This window comes from Mustela erminea, chromosome 5 (genome assembly GCF_009829155.1).
Source record: "Mustela erminea isolate mMusErm1 chromosome 5, mMusErm1.Pri, whole genome shotgun sequence".
Lineage (NCBI taxonomy): Eukaryota > Metazoa > Chordata > Mammalia > Carnivora > Mustelidae > Mustela > Mustela erminea.
The window spans coordinates 126,273,080-126,293,674 of NC_045618.1; the positions used below are offsets into that span (position 1 = coordinate 126,273,080).

The window sequence follows — 20,595 nt, forward strand, 5'->3', positions numbered from 1 at the left end:
ATTAAACAAATAGTGTATCATGTGAAAGGATTTGTGTATTTTTTTCCTTTCCAAGTAATTTGCTTACATTTAAACTGTGCTTATGTAGTGTTGTCTTAATTATTGAGTCATTAAAGACATTGATGTGGCCCTTTAAATCTTTTTTTTTCTTTTCCCGCTTTGGAGTGGTGGCAGATTCTTTTAGACAGAATCCAACTCCACAAGATTATTAAACACATTTCTCATCGGATCTGCACAAAGGGGCACAACCAGCAGGACAGCAGTGTTGGTGGGAGACAGCCACCATTCCCTGGACTCTAAACAAGGATCAGAGAGTAAGTACAGCTATGGGGTCTGGGTGTTCAAGATGCCCTGACCTAGAACACAGCCCTCGCTCTCTGATCCCGGTTCCGGCCTTAACAGTAATGGTTCAGGGGCGCCTGGGTGGCTTGGTTGGTTGGGCACCTGCCTTCCACGCAGGTCACGATCTCAGGGTCCTGGGATAAGCCGGTAGGTGCAAGCATTCTACCAGAAGGCCAAATGGGCCTTTGCCATCTTCTTAAGCCCAAACCGAAATCTTGGGATCACCCCACCCTCTGGCTAGAAGCATTGTCCAGGGTAGGCACACACCCAGCACGCACAGGAAAGCTGGAAGAGAGAGTGAAGGCACCCAGACCCACCAAGGGCTGCCTATCCAATTGCTGGTTACATTTCTAAAGTCACTGAAGGGAGGCAGTACCGATATGTGAAACTTTTCATATGCAGTTGCCCTGGAGACTACTAGTGAACATGGCCCAAGTTTTTGCCCCTCTTCCTCCTATGCTGATATGAAGCCATGTCTAATTAAGTGACGAGAAAATGGCAGACAGAAAATGCTATAAAACCCAAGGAGAAGCCAATTCACTTCAGGCCAGAATAATAAAAGAGGTAACAGGATATTATTTGGCAGATTTGTCTTTGCCATAAACATAGTGGAGTGTGTCCCTACTAAGGGAGGCCAGAAATAAATCTGTTCCTCCCTATCCTTCCCCTGAACCTCCTAGGTATTCTTACAAGGGAGCTTGCTATGTATTAATTCTTCCCTCCACAATCTCAATAAATGCTTGTTCTGGGAACAACCCAATTCTGTAGTCAATTACCAACAACCTGATCCCTCTTTCAAGCATACATAAGACAGGAAAGCTACTTGGTTGTCTAATGATATTCTTTTCACAACTTCTTTCTGGGTATTTTCCATAATTGAATTGTCTGCAAACAAAATAAAGATTGCTGCTTCTAATAGTATGTGGCACTTCGTAGACACCTTTGAATGAAACATAACAAAGCCCTTGAAACAAATGTTCATTAACTGCCTAGTTCTGTTTGAGGACAGGACACTCCACATTTCCTAAATGAAAGAGTTCAAGAAATCTAAACATGTCTAAGAAGTAAGGAGTAACTTTTGTTCACAAAGTATTATGGAAAATAGCATCTTTTGACAAGAATTAATTTTGAAATGGTCTCTTTATTTCACTTAGTTAATATGTGAGAGAGAGAGAAATGTCACATTTTCCATTAGCTGGGGGAAATGTCTTAAATATTCTGGGACCCCCAACTCCCTTTATCTATTCTATCCCATTCTTTGACCTGAATCTCTCTCTAAGTATCTGTCTACAGCCCGAATGGGCTTTGCTCCCTCCTCTCTGTCTTTATGGGCCTGGTAACAGTGATAAACGTAATGCAAGTTGTAAACTTATTTTTTCCTCAGTCATTCAGCTTTTTCTTATGTCCTGGGTCACACAGTAAAGAGCCATTCATCTTAAAAATTGGGCCGAAACAGCAAAAACAAATCCATGAAATTAAAGATGCTGCATCTGGCATGCATTTGTTCCTGTCAATATTTTTGCTATCCCATTATACTGTCCCCTGATTTCAAAAGAAATATGGCATATAGGAAATGGGTAGAAGGGTCATTGGGCGACAGGAAAAAGATGCTCCAGACTCTTCCAGGTTTCCATTCCTACCTTTGGAATTTGGAAATATACCCAAAGCATATTTATATATTTTTGATATTCAAAAGGATCTTAAAGGGTTTGGGAATTTGGATATCTAAAGCATCACATTCTGATGTCCCCCAAGGCTGATAGGAATAGTATGCAAACTTCTGCCAGAGATATACTGAAGAGGACTCTAGTCCTCTTAGGTATGCCCATTGGGCTAATAATTGACAAATTGGGGTCTGGGGACGTCTATATGTTTGCTTCAATATTTGACTTTTTGGCTGGTACATTGTACCCCACAGTAGACATTTAAACAGGAGTCCACATGATTTAAGGAAAATAACACTATGCCACAGAATTGAGGGGGCAAGGGTTGAGGGGAAGAAAATAAAATCAGTGGACTAATCCAGACCATCTAAAGAGAGCAAATCCACTAGATGGTTACTGATCACTTGGCTCGGTTGTTGCCATGATATGCCAAATGGACAAAAGCAACAGCAGGCATGCTGCTAGATTCTAGGATTCAAAGACAAATGAGCTAAGGCACCTGTTTTCCACAAGACCGGAATCAAATGGAGATAGCCATAAAAGAAAGGAAAAAAGGGGAAAAGGGGAAAGGAGGAAAAAAGAAAGAGAAATAAGAGAGAAGGGGAGAGGAAGAAATATAGAGTCTCCTTGAGGAGTTAAGGCAAGAGGGGATGATTATTTAAACAGGCTCTAGGAAGATGTGTCAGCCTTCATTCACTCTAAGGACTAGACGATTAAGGCATCCAGGCCATGGAATGTGATATTTGCATTTTCTCTTCTATAGAATAGTGCTTGCAGCCTGAATCTACCTATTCGAGAATACGAGGAAGGATGACTGCCCAATTAGTATCACAGTCCTTGAAAACAGAAAATCCATTTTGATAACCTAGAATATTTGTTCCCCAAGTGTGAGCTCCAGACCAGCTGCACGAATATCACCAACTTGGTAGAAATACAGATTCTACCAAGAGTCCTCACCCGCTGATTCAGAAACTCCAGGGCTGGGGCACCTGGGTGGCTTAGTCAGTTAAGCGTCTGACTCTTGATTTGGCTCAAGTTATGATCTCAGGGACTTGAGATCAGGCCCCTCATTAGGCTCCTCACTCAGTGGGGAGTCTACTTAGGATTCTCTCTTTCCTCCTTCTGCCCCTCCACACACTCGCACAATTTCTCTCTCTCTCCCTCTAAAATAAATAAATAAATCTTTAAAAAGAAAATAAAGGCCTTTTTTGTGAGATTATATTCTTCCTACCTTTTGACTGTTAAATATTCATTCTTTTTAGGGACTAATGATATTAAAAGAACAATGACATTTTTTTCAAATAAACTTAATTCACAAAATAGACTGCCACCCATGTTGGTCCTCAAAAATTTTTTTTTAATTTATCAGTCCAAAAATCCAAACATCTGGGAACCACTGAAATTAAAAAGGTATGTATAGCTTAAAAGAAAAAAATGCCACATGAATGTATTTTTCTACCTGAAGTCAATAATGCTCTACTTTTTATCTACTTGTATTCCAAAAATGTCTTAATTAAGTTTCAGGTTCATAAAACCAAGTTTCAGTAGTACATAAATTTAATAAATGTCCACCATCTCCAATGATTTTTATTCTAGAATTACCATTTTTTTATGAACTGTCATTTGGAGGATTTCTTATTTGTGAAATACATATGTAGCAATATCTCCTCCAGATAGATGTATGTGGTAGCTTTTTGAGATCCCCAAGCACCTTGCTGAGAGATTAGGAAGGGTGAGTAGAGACAGTATCATAAATAAACTATTATTATTTATAATGTACATTCTTCATTCACATGCACTAATGCACAATGTTATTTATTAGGGTAATCACTGTTGCAAGAATTGTTATTATTATTTCATGACATAAAACTGAAAATGGAAATTGGAAAATAGGAAAGAGAAAAATACATTCTATCTTGAGGACATGTGAGATTTACTATACCTAATCTCACATAGACAAAACATATTTATTTCTATTACAACACCTTATTCATCAATGTATTAAATCGCCTCCTACTCCAGTAGCCGTTGGAGCATCAGACTCCTGGAATACAAACCTCATTCCTTCCCATCATCTTCCACACCCTTCCCCTCATTTCTAGTCTTATTATAAACTTCCTAGTCCCAAATTTCAACCCCTGAAGCCTCATATTACTGCAGGGCAGAGTCAGACCCAGATGGTTCAGGGGTTTCTGGGGATTAAAAAAATTCTGAGTGCATCAGCTCAGATGTCCCCATCCCAAATTTCAGAGTCCTCTTTCCTCCCAGTCAGGGTCTTGACCTGGTGCAGTAAACCTGCTGGGCTGTGAATTCAACCTTCTTGGGAGATCTACAGTTCTTATAATTAAATACAGAGCCTTCTCTTCACTTTTTTCTGCCCTCCAGCTGCAAGAGTAAAAGTATTTATATCTACCAAGAAGGACCTCTAGCCTTCACTAGTCAGTGACTTCAACTGGTCATTGATCAGCCTCATTCCTTCACCAGGGCATCAATAGCCCCCCAGCAAGAGCTATTCAATTAGAAGTCCTTATCATTACCATTCCCCCCAAACCTTCCCTGTGCCTGAGCTGCTGAACCACCAGTGTTCTGCCTCTGTCCTGCCCCATCCCAGCTCACCCATGGCAGAGTTCTAATGATGACACAGTGACAGCAGGCCAACGGCTAGCATGACTCCGCCTGCCACCAGCAATAAGGTTTTCATTGTGCAATCAGTTTTCTTAGAGGCTGCTTTCTAGAAACACGTGTGTGTCAACTGGGTTAAGTCAGGTCCCCTAAGAAACAGATGCTAAGACAGTAGATTTCCACGCAGGAAGCTTATGGGAAGTGCTCTGCTGAACCATGCCTGCAAAGGGGTGAGGAGCAGAACTGGGCAGAGGGAGACCTTGAATGGGGACAGAGACCTCAGCCCATCACACAGGAGCCCTGAAGCTGAGATGGCTAAGAGTAGGCCCACCGTGGGAGCACCTGGGTGGCTCTGTTGGTTAAGCATCCCGCTCTTCGTTTCAGCTCAGGTCATGATCACAGGGTCGTGAGATCAAGCCTAGGGTCAGGCTCCACGCTCAGTGGGGAGTCTGCTTGAGATTCTCTCTCTCGCTCTCCCTCTGCCCTCCCCTTGCTCTCTCTCTCTCTCTCAAATAAAGAAATATATCTTGCCCACCTTGGAGCAAGGGGACTCGGCCTTTGTACCCCCATGTCAACTAGTCATGAGCAGAGGGAGCACAACATTGAATGAGGCGGTTCCTTTTCAGGGAGGGACTCAGCGGTGGGCACTCAGCCACAGCATTCCGGGCACTGGACGTCTGGTCCTGAAGGGGGCATGTGAGCAGTGCATGCACCCAAGCACCCACTTCATCCGGGGAATCAACACCCAGGAAGACGCCAATGACAAAGATGGCCAGTGCTTCCCAGCCTGGCCTCTGCTCCCTCCTCCAGCCTCATCGGCCACAGCGCCTCTACTCAGACTTCTTCCGTCAAACTGGTCTCCCAAGCGTTGCCTAAATAATCCATAAACCTTGCTGTCCCTCGGCCTTGGCCCAAAGCTTCCCTCCTGCCTGAGACAGCCTGCGCCTCTCCCTCCCACATTTTCACTGTTTCATTTTCAACCCAAGCCCCGTCTTTTCCGGGAAGTCTTACTGATGGCTTCAGGCCACGTTGCCCGCCCAGTGAGTTGACAACTAACACCCTAGACTAATCACGTGACACAGACAATACTCCGCATCCACTAGTTCACTATTTTTATGTGCATTTAGCTGACTTCAGCTACTTGTTAGGAGGCAACTTTGGACAGTGAATGAGCAGGTCTCTGAGCCTCAGTCTCACCTAAAACTTATTTATTTATTACTTTAATGACTATCTGAGCACCTACTGTGTGTTGAGCCTAACAACAGACTGTTTCCTCAAGAGCTAAGAGGTGATCTTGTTTATGGAATCTTCAGCTCAGCATGTAAGAGACGGACAGGCCAGTGGACATAGCACAGCCACAGGAGGAAGACAAAACAGGAATAAGGTAAGAGGGGCGCCTGGGTGGCTCAGTGGGTTAAAGCCTCTGCTTTCAGCTCCAGTCATGATCCCAGGGTCCTGGGATTGAGCCCCCCATCAGGCTCTCTACCTGTCAGGGAGCCTGCTTCCTCCTCTCTCTCTCTCTGCCTGCCTCTCTGCCTACTTGTGATCTCTGTCAAATAAATGGATAAAATCTTAAAAAAAAAAAAAAAAGAAGAAGAAGAAGAAAAAAAAAAAAAGAAAACAGGAATAAGGTAAGAGAAGCGTGGAATCTGGGGGAAATGGTCCTGAAGGTCAGCAAGATCCCCAACGCCTACTGTGACTCTCTCTGATTCACTACTAACACCCGACGTCCATGGACCCCAGGTCCCCCAACTCCCCAAGAACATTTTCCTCCCTCTCTCCAAATACAAAATGTTCAGGGGGGTTGGGAAAACAGCAAAAATGAAAAAAATTAAAGTCAATGGAGAGGAAAAAGTAACTTTGAGAGTTTGTCTTTAAATCTGGGCTAGCTCCTTCAGACTTTAGAGCCCCGAGGCAAGGACCAAACTTGAGTCCTAATTTATTTTAAGCATCCAGCTTCCCCACAGGTGTTTGTCTCATCGGCATTAAAATGGTGCCCTTAGAATGAACTTCTCCGGGGCTGGGGTAAATAAACATCCCTCTTCTATGAGATCATGTCTCTTTTTCATAAAGTATCTTTGTTCTGTTCTCCTGGAGTTGCTAAATGTGTGCTTTCTCGATTTTGCAAATGGGAAGACCCTGGAGAAAGGAAGAGTGAGCAGAGAGGAGGCAGGTAGGGGGCTGAACAAAAAATTCAGCAAACCACAGCTCAGCCCAGTCCAAGCGTCTGCCTGGGGCTCATCTCGGAAGAAGCACATACTTCCAAGATACAAACTTTCAATCCCCAGAGGAGGAATAAGGTCGGCCAAATCTACTGACTTCGGGCTAAAGACCTATGTCTCAGGAGGAGAAAAGGCAATAACCGCAAAGCCCGACCTGTTCCTAGGTCTCTGTGGACCTGTGTCTTCCGTGCACTACTTCATCACCAAGCTGTTCCTTCCCAGGGTCTGCAAGAAAACCCCTCCAGGTTAGACCACAACAACCAGGAGCAGTGACCTCCCTTCATCCCTGACTGCACTGCCCCCAGCTCCTTCACTTCCTACCAGTGCCCAGCCCGTGGTCCTTCACTTCTGGATCCAGGAGCACTCCTGGGTCCAGACCTGACTTTGTCCCTCAACACAGTCCTCTTTGCAATCCAAGAATGTCCAAGTGTCTTCTGAGAACACATCACAGGTAACAGCTATTGACTAATGAGGCTTCTAGAATTAGACAGTGTGCTCACCCAGAGAGGACCCAAGGAGAGGCGAGAAGACAGCAAGCCTTCCCTAGTGACAAGGAGGGACCATGTCCTCCCAATGGCACACATGCAGCTGGAATCAAAGCACCCCAATAAATGGCCCATGGGCTCTGCCAGGGGTGTTTCAGAGTCAACTCTTTTTCCCCAGTCTATTTTCTGACCTCGAGTGCTTCTCCATAAGCTAGTCCTTTCACTCAAACTCCTGCAAGCGGAGGTATGAGCCTCAGCCAGCCTTCACGCCTCTGGATCTCAGTGTATTTACCCGGAAAGTGGGAATACTGGACCAGCTCCTCTCTGTGGTCCCTCCAGCTCTCTGCACACGAGAGTAACACACAGGCCTCACACACAGGCTTTTCTCTTACGGTTTCAGAGCCATCAGCGACAATGTTCCCTCTCTCCCTCTGAATAAAGTTCAATTCATGTTTAATTTGCAGCGGACTCCCGGTACAGGTTGATAACTGGTCAAGTTGGAAATAAAGGCAGCACCTTTCAGGGAGCAGCTAGTCGATGATCACTCCAGAGAAGAGGTTTGCCCTGCTCACCCACACGCTCCAGGAGTAAATACCTCCACTCCACCATTCATCATGCTTTACACACACATCATCTGAACCAAACCCAACAACGTCCATCTTAGGCTCTCCACCTCCTGGAGAAGGAATCTACTTCCTGGAGAAGGAAATTGGAGGTGGAGGAGCAGGAACTTGACATTAAACTTCATGCTCTTTTGCCTTTGCCATACCTGCGGTCTAGAGCGCCATGAAAGCATCGGTCCAGCCTGGTTAGGACACCATGCAGCCACTTCTTAGCCATGCTTCTTTCATGTTTTACCTATTGTTTAGATATCATATCCTCTTCCTATTACTGTAGCAGAACCTGCTCTTATTTTTGGTATAAAACTTTTATTGTCTCACTGGCTCTCACGAATGTATTTCTCTCTGTGTCAAATGCTTAATAAGTAAAATAAAATTCCATTACAAAGTCAATGAAAAAATTAACACCTATAAGTGTTCCCAGACTTTACTAGGTGTTATGCTTCAGGGGGAAAATTGAGTCATGGCACATTTAAGTATATGCCATGATGAATAGGTCTGACTGTTCTCTTGAAACTTCTGCAATTTTCCTAGTCCCTCAAAAGAGACTCCCAGTACCCAGACCCTGTCACTTTTCTCCGAGACCACCCAAGAGTGGCTGTGTGCCACACCAGCTTGTCATCCTGCAGCTTATTTTGACAGATCCTACAACCCATTCTGGCCAGCCAGTCCTTCTATCAACCTGTCCCTGAATTTCTTAGGCAGACCATAAATGAGGCCAGCAGATTGCTATTGAGTTGACGTGACACAGATCTTCTCGACTTCTCCTTCTTTTCATTTTCCTCTCTACAAACATTTTGAAAACTAAAAAATTAAAAATCCAGAAAAGTACCAATCAAAAATGATACAATCACCCAATTTCCACCCCCCTAGAGTTGACTACTATTAATAGGTCCTGTTGACCTCCCCTTTTCCTTTGGTTTTTTTAAATTTAAGAATCACTCTATTTGGTCAAAATGCTACATGTCTATTATAAAAATGTAAAGAATATAGAAAACACGAAGCCAAAGGTTAGAAAAAAAATCAAAATCCCACAGCCAGGAATAACTGTTCATATTAAGTTAAAATGATCACACATGTCTTTCGATGCCTAAATGTACAAAGAAGAAAAGACAGATAAATAGAGAGAGGAAAACTGCATTTATTAAAATGGGGCTATTCTTATATGTGCATTTTTTATTAAAAAGTATTAATTTTTAATTTACTTTTAGTTTACAAAAGTAAAAAAAAAAAAACTACAGTGAAACAGCAGAAACTGTTGAATAGCAAATAAATGTTTCTTTGCTTTAAAAAAAAAATGTTTTTTAAAAAGCTATCTCCAGGGTTGCCTGAGTGGCTCAGTCGGTTAAGCGTCCAACACTTAGTTTCAGCTCAGGTCAGAACCTCATGGTCATGGGATTGAGCTCCACATCAGGTAATCTGCACCCATCAGGGAAACCGCTTGAGATTCTCTCTCCCTTTGCCCCTCCCCCACTCTCTCTCTCTCTCCCCCTCTCTCCCTAGTGCATGCACTCTTAAAAAAAAAAAAAAAAGATATCTCTCAGGTAAGAAATTAGTTCATTAAAAGACATCTGAGGATTGCAAGTCTTTTTTAAAGCTACTTATTTTGGTTCAAGTGTCTCTTCATTCCCTGCTATTTGCTATGAGAGATGAAGACTTCCGTCTTCTCACACACTTCCCATCCCCCCGCTTCCTGATGTTTGCTAGTTATAGTATCATTTTTACATTGTCCATGCTTCCGGCCTTCACTTTGGTTTTTACCCATATTTCTCCAGCGGTTTTTCCACGAATTCTACATTTATCTGAACTCAGTGCCCCACACAATATTAGCCAGGGGGTCTCCATTCCTGTATTTTGTATTCTCATTCACACAGGAAGTGGCTGGCTTTACCTGCATGTATTTTTTTCCCCCAAGAAGTTCACACAGGTGCTGCATTCTTTAAATTCTTCTGTGCTTCAACATCCCTTTACACCTGGACATCATCTTAGGTAAAAGGATCCAAGATCAAATGTTTCCCCAACAAGACTTTAGAGTTCTAGTTCCATTGTCTTCTGCCATTAAATACTGTGGGAAAACCCGAGACCAGTCTGTTTTGTTGTTTTGTTTTGTTTTTTTTTTCCTCCTTGTAGAGGACTTGTTCTTTCTCTCTAGATTCCTAAAGAATGGCTTCTTAACTAAAACGTGTCTTAGTGTTGAGCTTTACGCTTCTAATTTTTCTAGTACATAATATGTGCCCTTTGGATTTGCAGACTCGGTTTTGTCTTAACACAGACAACAGTTCCTTCATTATTTCTTTGACTTTATCTTCAGAGACACCCCTACATTTATGGTTATTATTGTTTTTCTGCATTTTACATCTATTAGCTTCCATTTGATTGCTTTAATTTTTGTCTTTTTAATTACACTTACCAAGACTGTCTCGAGCCTTTCTATATTAATAATTCAACTTTCAGCAAGTTTAAATGTTGTTCCTTGCTGTTCCTAAGTATTAGTTACATAGTGACCTCTTTAGTTCTTGAGTTGAATTCCACAGTCCTCCATAAAACTCTTTGAGTGTACTCTTTTGTTTTATTATCTTTGAGTTATTGATTTATTATATCTGTTCTCTTATAAGGTCAAATCGTTCTATAACATAAAGCAATTGCAAAGAATTTTCTTCTGTTCTTTATGTTTTTTTTCTAGAACAGATTCTGTGTAATATACTTCTTGCTTACTCACTTTGGTTTGTGGTTTGTTGCATCTTTTGCTGGAGCAGGTGTGCACTGCTGCCCTGCCTTTATATATTGTTCATGCTCAACAGTCCTGAATAGACTTCCTAGCTGGTCTGAAGTAGCAAGCTGACTTCTTGAATCTCTTCCCACTGTCTCCAAAAGGAGCTTAGTTTTAAGTCTAAGACACAGATGGACAGCTCACTGGAGATCGTGGTGGGTAGAACAGCTCTGGTTAAGAAACTGAATCCTGCTCTTTCTTTCACATCTCTTGGTATCTGTACTGTCCAAAGGGTCACCCTTTGGCAACACGTGTATCTCATTCACATTGCAAGACACCTTGCACTTCAACGGGTTCCTCCAGTTTCATGCCAAACCTGGAGATACCCTCCCCTTTCTTTCAGGTTCCATTCCCACCATCTCTCACTGGGATGAAATAAAACACAAGGTCAGTTTACTCAGTTTCCTTTTCTTACTGGGTGATTCATAAGACTTCTCAAAATTTTACAGCCTCTGGCTTATCTTATCTTCTGGATGGTCTAGCTTCTAGAGAGTGTCCAGGCCAACCTGGAATTCTACTCTGTTCCTGTATCTTCTCTTGTGTTTCCACAGTGGCTAGGGGGTTTGTTTGTTTGTTTGTTTGTTTTTGTTTTGTTTTAAGTTTATTGATCTACATTAGGTCTCTTTCCTCCTTCAGTGACTTTTTTGCGTGTGTTTGCTTTTACAATTTTTCCTTATTTCATTGGGTTTTGGGGAAACGATGCAATGTGAGTCTACCATGTTAACCCCAAATTTCTCCAGATGTTGTTAAATTGTACAACATATTCCCATGTACACCCAGGATTGTGAAAAGTTCCTGGCACACCAGCTGTACCTATTTTCTTTCTCTCCTACTCAAGAATGCATATAAGGGAAAGCCAGTGAGAACCACCCCTTCCTTCAGTAAGTACTGGATGAGCAATCACTCTCTGGGACACACTGTGCCAGACATTATAGTGACGAGGAGAACAGAGCACAGTCTGAACCATCATAGAGCCTAGATTCTCATGCAGCAGGCAAACATTCATCCAAGAATCACATAAATAAAGTTAAACCGATTTGGGGTTTGTAAGATGAAAAGAATTCTGTGGATAGATTGGTGGTCACAGGGGCACAGTGATGTGAATGTATTTAATGCCACTGAACCGTAGCTTAAATATGGCAAAGATGGCAAATTTTGTTATTTGTACTTTACCACAATTTTAAAAAATGAGAGTAAGTGTTAGTAGAGGGAGAAAAAGAGTGCTATGAAAACATAAAAGAGGGTTAAGTCAGGAGACCCTTCCCTGAGGAAGCAATGATCAAACTGAAAATCCAAAGGAACAAGGGGATGAAAGTTATTATAGGGATAACCTTGAAACCACTCCAATTTATAAAAAAGATAAATCATTCACAAATGTTGGTACTTTATTATTGGTATGGCAGGATAATGTATTTGAAATGTTAACCAATGTGTTTTCTCTATATCCCTTTTCACCTTTCTATCCTTCTCCCCCTGCCCACCCTTGAGCAGCAAGGTTAGCCTGGATTTGTTTTGTGGGGAGAAGGGAGGCACTGAGACACAGCAAGGGGAAAATCAAACAGCCTTCAAGATTCATCCTAGATTTTGGTGTTTCCAAAAGACCAGGCATTAGGTGAAACAAAGAGAATTGGGGGTACAGCTGTTTAGAGAGAAATCGTGAAGAAAAAGCAAGGATCCCTCCCATTCCTCAATTTAAAAGAATTTCCCAAGCTTGAGAGAGAAAGCCTCAGGGGAGGCAATAAGATCATAGAAGCTGGGGACACAGAGGAAGGGCCACTTGGGGCCAATCCCAGGGAAGCACTGAAATCCCCAGGAAGGCTTCAGGTGAGGCATCAGAGAGCAGGAAATAGGCTTCACACTCTTAAGGAAGAACCCTGAGAGGCAGCAATGTTCAGAGAAGGAAGAGTCGCCTGGTTCTTCTGGAACAACTAGACAGGGCTACAGCAGCCTCACAGAGTGAAATAAAGCAATCTATGTGCTTGTAAAGGCACAGGAGGTAGGTGTATGAGCTAATGAATCTGAAACTTATGGGAGAGAGGATGGATGTCTCCTTGGCAACCTCAGTGAACTGATAACCAGGGACGATATAAGTAATGGACTTCTCAAGAGATGCCCACAGCCCAGATGACATCCAGGACTTAAAGGATTGCCTCTGTGCTCATACCAGTGTCTTCACACCACCCTCTCACCCCTGCTGCACCACCCATCCCAGAATTAGAGACACAAAATGACTAAATGAAATTTCTGCCCTCCTAACAGAAGGAGGGGCAAAATGAAATGAGACTGACTCACAGAAGGATAAAAGCAGGCTACAGTCTGGGCTGCCTGATTTCCATGCTGAGATCCACAGTAATAGCAAGTGTCCCCTTATTTACTCCTTATAGTTCCCAGTAATACACCTGTCTGTCATGGCATGAAGATTTAGAATCACTAATGCACATGTTCACACGGCTGGGATGTCACATCGGTTCAGGGCATCAGCCATGAGCAAGGGCCAGTGCTAGGTCTCTCCAACAAAGGGATCTGCAATCGTCAGTTACAGGCCCTGATATAAGAACCAGCAGCCCCTCCCTATTGTTTCAGCACATTGACTGTTGCTTTCATGATACTCCCCATTTAGGAATTTGATACAATTGATATATTCCTTTACGACAGTGATAATGCCTTAACTTGTCTTTTTTCAATCTCCTTCTGAATGCTCAGCACCTAGAACATTGCCTGGTGCATAGTTTGTCCACCATAAGTATTTGTGGAATGAAAGATGGCATCTTTGTGTCTTCTATGTGGTAGAATGTCTCATACAGGGTGTAGAATTAATCCAGATCTCAAATGGCAGCCAGGAGGCCTAAGTCTAACACTTGGCCAATTCCATAAAATACTGGATATAAGCAAAGACAGCCTGATGCTTTCAGACAACGTGGCCTAATTTTTAAGACTCAAAAATTCAGATCCAGCTGAGTCCTAATTGCAAAAATATTCTCAACATCTGGAGTGTAGAATACTTAATTGATTGTTCCTATCAATACCCAGTTGAATAGAAGCCTGGAGGTTAGAACCTGCCACTTCTAAAATATTATTCTAAGCTATTTAGGCCTGTAAGTGTTCCGTTAAACTCACAATAGGAAAGTAACACTGTGTTGAGTACGGAGAGCCATCTGTGTGGGAAGCAAAGCAGGTTCCAAATAGTGTGGTTATGCCGCCCTCTCGTGGGGAAAAGCCATAGCATCTGAAACATTCCTGGGAAAACCCTACACTGCGAATACTGCTAGTAAACTATGTGAACTGACCACTTTCAGTGACTTTGTAAATATCACAGATGTTATTTATTTTATTTAATCTACCATAAAAACCCAACTTTCAGTGCTACATTAATATCCCCACCTTACAGATGAGAAAAGTGAGCCTCAGAGTAGTTAGTAGTAAGAGCGTATCCAGACCCAGGTATGTCCGATTTCAAAGCCCATACACTTTCCTATAGGATTATTATCAAGCATAATTTGTTCCAAGCTGTATCTCTAGTGTTTTATAAGTAGTGGATACTCACTAAATGTCAGTTCAATGGTTGAATGAGAGAAGTAGCAGTTGCAGCTTTGCAACAATGTATGGATCATGCGTTGAGTGCCCCCCCGCTCCGCCCCACACAAGTATCTTTAGATGGTGCTCAAGCAGGGCCAAGTTAAGACTTGTTCTGATACAGTTTTTAGTTCATTATTTAAAAGCACCCTCTTTTTATAGATTTATGCATTCATCACTTAACAAGTATTTATTAGGAACCTACTGTGTGCCAAACATGGTTCAGGCTACGGGGAAGCTTCCACAGCTTGAATGATGGGCCTAAAGCTTTGTGGCCTCTTGTTGCCTTTCCTTTCACTTCTCCAAGAGCTGGAACAACACTGCTATCCTGCATCTATTTGCCTGGCGGTGTTTTGCAGCACAGGTCTTGGTTATTAACATTCTAGATTATCTAAATTACTTAATAGCTAGTAGTATGTAATAGCTTAAAAAGGGGGGGGGCTGTTTGCGGGGTTTTTTTAACTGTATTCCTCAAAACAGCCCTGGCAACAACATTGTCAGGATTTATGAATATGAACCTCGGGCAGTTTTTGTAAACGTCAAGGGGCCCACTTAGGAATGGCAAGATTTAGGATTAAGGCATTAAGTCCCCAAAGCTACCACTTGTTCGCAGCTTAATGAGCTACTCCACAACCAAACATTCAGGAAACATGAGCAGGGAATGGGCTATTTGAGGGAAGACCAGTCTGGCTATCTATCCAGTATATATTACAGTCAATTCAAAAAATGAAAATATTTGAGTATATGTTATTGAACCAAGGTTAGGACAGCGAGAAATGCAAGTCTTTAAATTCCTATTTGTAAAACAACAAAGAAACCAAATAATCACTAAGATCCCTTTCGACTCCAGAATATTCTGATTGAAATTAGATGAAAATTACTTCTCTGTTTTCTTTTCCCCAAGATCAGAGAATCAATGTTAAACATACCCCACCGTGTTCTGAAATCGCAATCTTCTCTTTGTTACTGCAAATGTATTCGTTCAATCAACAAAGATCTGTTGAATAATGCTATGTGCAGTAGCTTAATATAGCTTTGGGGCTGGCTATGAAATGGAAGGAAAGCTGACATCATCGCTATATTCTCCCTTCAGCCATCAGCTCTTTGACATCCCTGGATGTTACTTTCTCTCTTACAGGAGGGAAGCACCTTTCCGAAAGACCTCCAAAATATGGCAGAAAGGGACAGAGGAGGTGGCTTTGATGGTGAGTTAAAGCCTAAAGAAGATGTTCCCGCCTAAAAAGAGGCCAGGAGAAGGGGAGAGGCAGGAGATCAGTCTTGCAGACTTAGCTGATCAACGGCAGGAGGCACTGACCTCTCCTTCTCAAATCTGATGTTTGAGTATCCATAGCTGAGTCTCCCCCATCCCCAAATGTCAGGGGCCTGTGTATCACCTCTCTTCCTGAGAAATTTTTAAGGTAAGAAAATAGCACAAAAGCCTCTGCTGTGCTCCTAACCCGCGGGCCACTACAGGTAGCCAGAGACCATGTGGTGGTGTTGGTGGTGGTGGTGATGGTAAGCTCGTTCATGAAGGAAACTATTCACGCAGGACTCACTGATGGTCCTGGGGCTCTCTCAAGTCAACCCCATGGCTGTCCAGAGAGCCAGAGGTTCCCACAAGACCTATGCATGGGGACAAGTGGACTGAGGGAACCCTCAGGCACCCTCAGGAGACCCTGCTGACCAGCTTGTCAAACATACCCCTCAAACATAAATTCCCCATATCCCTGTCTTATCAGAGCACACCTCCGAGTTACCAGAATCCCGACTGACCACTAACTAGGTGTCATCATTAGCAAAAACTGTGACCTCTGTGGGTCTGTTACCTTTTCTAAAATGAGAGGGTAGGATTAGAAGATATCAAAGGACCAATCTAGCCCTAAACTTTCCTTTTTAAAAAGTCAAAGTAAAATTGCCATCCTAGGTAAGCCCCTTAGCCTTCAAAATCAATGGCTTTAGAAGCTGCGGGTTTGCAAACTCAGCTCTGTCTCCCCAGCTACCTGCTCACAAAGTTGCCCAAGGCAGGTAATTGGCTTGAGTGCTGCCTACATGTTTAAAGGCCACTCTGTCCTAAGGTTGGACTTACTACGTTTTCACTACAGTCCTAGCAAAAACTGGGATCTAAAGCAAAATGAGATAAACAAGGAACAGCCGGCATGCCCTGTGTGGACAGAGTGGCTTACTTAGCTGCTGCCGCTGTCAGAGCTTCGGAGCTTGTACTTGCCTTATTTGGGTCATTAGGCTGTGTGTAAAGATGCTCTTTTAGAGTCAACCCCACTGAGCAATCACCGCACATAACCTTGAATTTGAACCTTTGTTTCTTTAGCTTCAAGCACAGGAAATGCTCTTCTGTGCCTGGTTGCCTGGCCTTCAGGTCTAAGGGGCAGTTTTTGTTTACATGCCTTCCAGCAATGGCTTTTGCTCAACTCCCATTTGAGTACAAGCTGTTAGTTTGTTCCACTAACAGCAGCCCTTCAGGGCTGCTGCTGGATCTGAGCTTCTCCATTAGAGGTAACAGTGTTTTTATTTCCTTGCCTCTGATCTATATGCCAGGCAAGCCCTCTCACATCTTCCTACAGCTCCTCCCTCTAATTTACCTCCTGCAAATGCACTTGGCAGGCTCACCTCCACCTGGTCACTTCCTGGGCCCAGCAAGGGCTGACATGTCCCAGCCCACAGTCTCACTGCAAATGTTAATGTGGCTTTCTTTACTTAACTCTCAATGAACATATAAAGTTTCTACTCCGTCTGAATATTCGAGTTACCCTGACTTATTTCTCACCACTCCGTTCTTATCTCTCCCAGTTCACGGGCCCTGGCAAGCTCACACAATCTCTCTCTTACAAAGTATCCTTTCAAAAGGAGTGGAAAATTGGGGTTTTCCTTTTAAGCCAGAGATTCTAGGGTGCCTATAGGCTCAGGACCCTGGGATGTTGGGTGATTTTCCCCCCTAAATATCCGTTTCCATCACCCCCAGCCCAACATTCTGAGAAAGACCCACCCCTGTCCTGCTGGGTGTCCAGACCCTCATGGCCTCTCTCTTGCAATTCTACTCCCCACATCCCACTTGGCAACTGCTTTCATTAAAAGAGACTGCAATTCGAGTGCCTGGGTGGCTCAGTGGGTTGATCTCAGCCCACGTGATGATCTCGGGGTCGTGAGATTGAGCCCCGTGGGCAGGCTCCACACTGGGTGTGGAGCCTGCTGAAGATTCTCTCTCTCCCTCTGCCCCTCCCCACCCACACCCCCAACCCGTACTCCACTCACACTCTCTAAATAAAAAATAAATATAAAGAGAGAGTGATGATTTTTTTTAATCCCCAGAAATGTTTACAATATCTCCTGAAAAAAGTGGGGGAATGGGGGGTTCTGAGTATTGTATATGTCCTCCAAGGGTCCAGGCAAACTCGCAAAAACTTAAGCTATCTCCCTTTGAATGAGTCATAAACACCAGCAAGGAGCAAAGTTGTCGGAGTAGTGTCATTACCAGTAATGTTTTATCTCTGTCTGACTCCTGTGTCTTATTTCTTAATTGACTCTGAACCCAAAGAAAGAAGAAAATGAGATTTATTATCCTCCTCAAATCTCGATAAAGGAAACAAATACTAAACAGATAATATATAAATTTAAAACTTTACTCCAAACTGGGATAAATGTCATGGAGTATAACCAAGTGAGTAAGAAACACCTCAGTCCTGCTGGGTTTCTCCTCTACTTCCTACCACACTTCCTGCGCTTCTGACACAGGGAGGTCCCCACCCAAGTAATACTGTGACCTGGGCTGAGTGTTCTACAATTTAACTCAACTCTGACACTCTCTACCTGGAGACAGCATCAGATGGCTCAGGTGAAGGATTCATTCCCACAATACTACCCCCCACACACACGCACTCTGCTTCAGATGCCTGTAGCAAGCCCAGATTGTTCCCTGTACTTCTAACCCATCAGCTATAACCCACTATAGCGTTCTCCGGTTCTAAGATATGTTAAAAAATATATAGTCTAAATAGATATGAAAGTGGTCAGGGAAGCTTCCCTCAGCGATGCCGAGAGCCATGCTTGTGTTCCTCCACTAATGGACACCAACGGACACATCCGCCTGGCCTGCCTCTAGTATTTCGGGGTTCAGGGCATGAAAACAAATGGAGGCCCATAAATCATGTCTCTAACAAACTAAAAGTTATAAATTAAGCAAAATATGTTCTATTCTCCTGTCAAAACAAATACATCTTCACAAGAAGTGTGCAAAGCTATAATCATCTAAATGCAAGTGGGCAAATATCAGACAGCTGAATTTAATTATTATTGCACATGCCTGGGTGTTCTGTTGTGGTCACGTATGGGTGAGTCATAAAGACATACGTAATTTACAAATTACACATTAATTCCAAAATATTTATTTTTCTTGCCTGAATTTCAGCAATATCTCTAATTATGTTGTTTAATCAGATTTTCCACAAAATTTCTTTTCTATTAACAGTAGTGCCCAATTATGTGATTTTTTTTTTCTTGAGTCATTGAAGTTCTTAGATGGTTTTTTCATTCCAGTTTTGGGAAGCTACTGTGCTGGGGCTATAACAATTTGAATTGCCAGGAAGTTCTTAAAGCATTTTTGATTAAAATTTTCTAATTTTTAATGTGCCTCATACCACAAATAATAAATTGCTTATGGACTGGCTTTGAGAAAGATAGCAACTGCTGGAGACATGGGCTCTCTCTCACTGGGATTCAAAAGTGATAGAACAGGGCTGTATAAGAGAATAGCATAGGGGTGGAGAGAACTTTATTGCAGAGAAACCTGATAAACGCTACCTTAGCCAAGTGATCAAGGTCAACATCAACAGTGATGAGTCATATCAGTCATATATACCCTTGATATGACACGATGGACAGGGCCCTTCCCTTCTGTGGTCTTCCTCACAAAACCCATCACCTCCATCAAGTTAAGTCCCAGTTGAGGGGCATTCAGCAAAATACCCCCACAGTATCCCTCAAAATTGCCAATCTTATCAAGAGCAAGAAAGACCTGAGAAGGTGTCACAGGCCAGAGGTGCCTAAGGAGATACGATTAAATGCAATGTGGTACCTTGGGTGGGATCCTGGAACAGAAAAAGGAAGGTGAAAAGGGAAGGCTGGATAAAGTATGGACTTTAATTAACAAAAGTGTATCAATACTGGCTCATCCATTGTGACAAATGTCCCTTAGGAACATAATATGTTGGGGCACCTGGGTGGCTCAGTCGGTTGGGTGTCTGCCTTCGGCTCAGGTCATGATCCCAGGGTCCTGGGTCAGCATTGGACTTCCTACTCAGCCCAGAGTCTGCTTCTCTCTCTCCCTCTGCCCCTCCTCTCCCCAAACCCGGCTCATCTCTCCTTTTCTCAATTGCACTCTCTCTCTCTCTGATAAATAAATAAAATCTTTAAAAAAAAAAAGGATTGTAAGATGTTATCAACAGGGGAAAGTGGGTACAGAATATACAGGAATGCAGCTATCATCACAAACTTTTCTGTAAATTTAAAACTGTTCTAAGATTAAAAGTTTATACATTTTTTAATGTAATGGAATATGTCAGAAGGACAACATGGCCTCAGATGAGACCTCCCAGCAGGATAGAAGAAGCTAAGAAGACACCATAGAGAAGGAAAAGGTGGTTTTGTGATACAATCATACCAGGGCTGAGACTGTCCTAGGAGAGACCTGTCTGGGCACAGTAGGCGCTGATTCATCTTGCCTCAGCCGTCCTAATGCTATGGACATACTTTTCAGGAAATAGCCACGTGTATGTCGCCAAGAGCCATCCATAAACTTGGGAACCTCAGGCCATTTTTCCTCTAAGCCACCAGAACGGAATCAGACTGGGTGAAGGAGCGGGGAACCCTATCAAACAATGGCCACCAGGGGGCGAACGAGGCCATCAAGAGCACCAGGCCGAGCTCCGCGCAGTCTGGGACAGGGACCTAGAAGGGTGTGTCTGAGATCCGGCTCCCCGGGAAAGTGGCAGGCAACAAGAGAACGATGCTTTTCATTTTCAGGTCATGGTAACGATCGTCAGGCCGACTGAGGGAATACCAGGTGTGCAGGTCCATCGTCACAGCCCCGAATAATCTGCAATACTGCTCATTTCGATTTCTCAGCTCCGTGCCAGCCCCTTCAATAATAGCAGGCAATTTAATTTCATCTATTAGGGGTTACGTTCTCTTTACTCTAATAAAGCAAATGCTTCTGGTTGCTTTGGTTTTGTTTTGATCACCTCCACTGGGAAACTGAACCAGTCCAAGATCTAGTCACACCCCATC

General features: G+C 43.1%; 2 long non-coding RNA genes across 4 annotated transcripts in view; one reads left to right on the plus strand and one right to left on the minus strand.

Moving 5' to 3' along the window:
• LOC116591665 overlaps positions 1-20,595 on the minus strand; it is a 145,863-nt gene that overhangs the window by 106,980 nt on the left and 18,288 nt on the right. The window lies entirely within an intron of this gene.
• On the plus strand, positions 5,737-20,520 carry LOC116591666. The gene is made up of 3 exons (XR_004286101.1): positions 5,737-6,012; positions 15,437-15,503; positions 20,332-20,520. It is a non-coding gene; the product is annotated as an uncharacterized LOC116591666 (long non-coding RNA).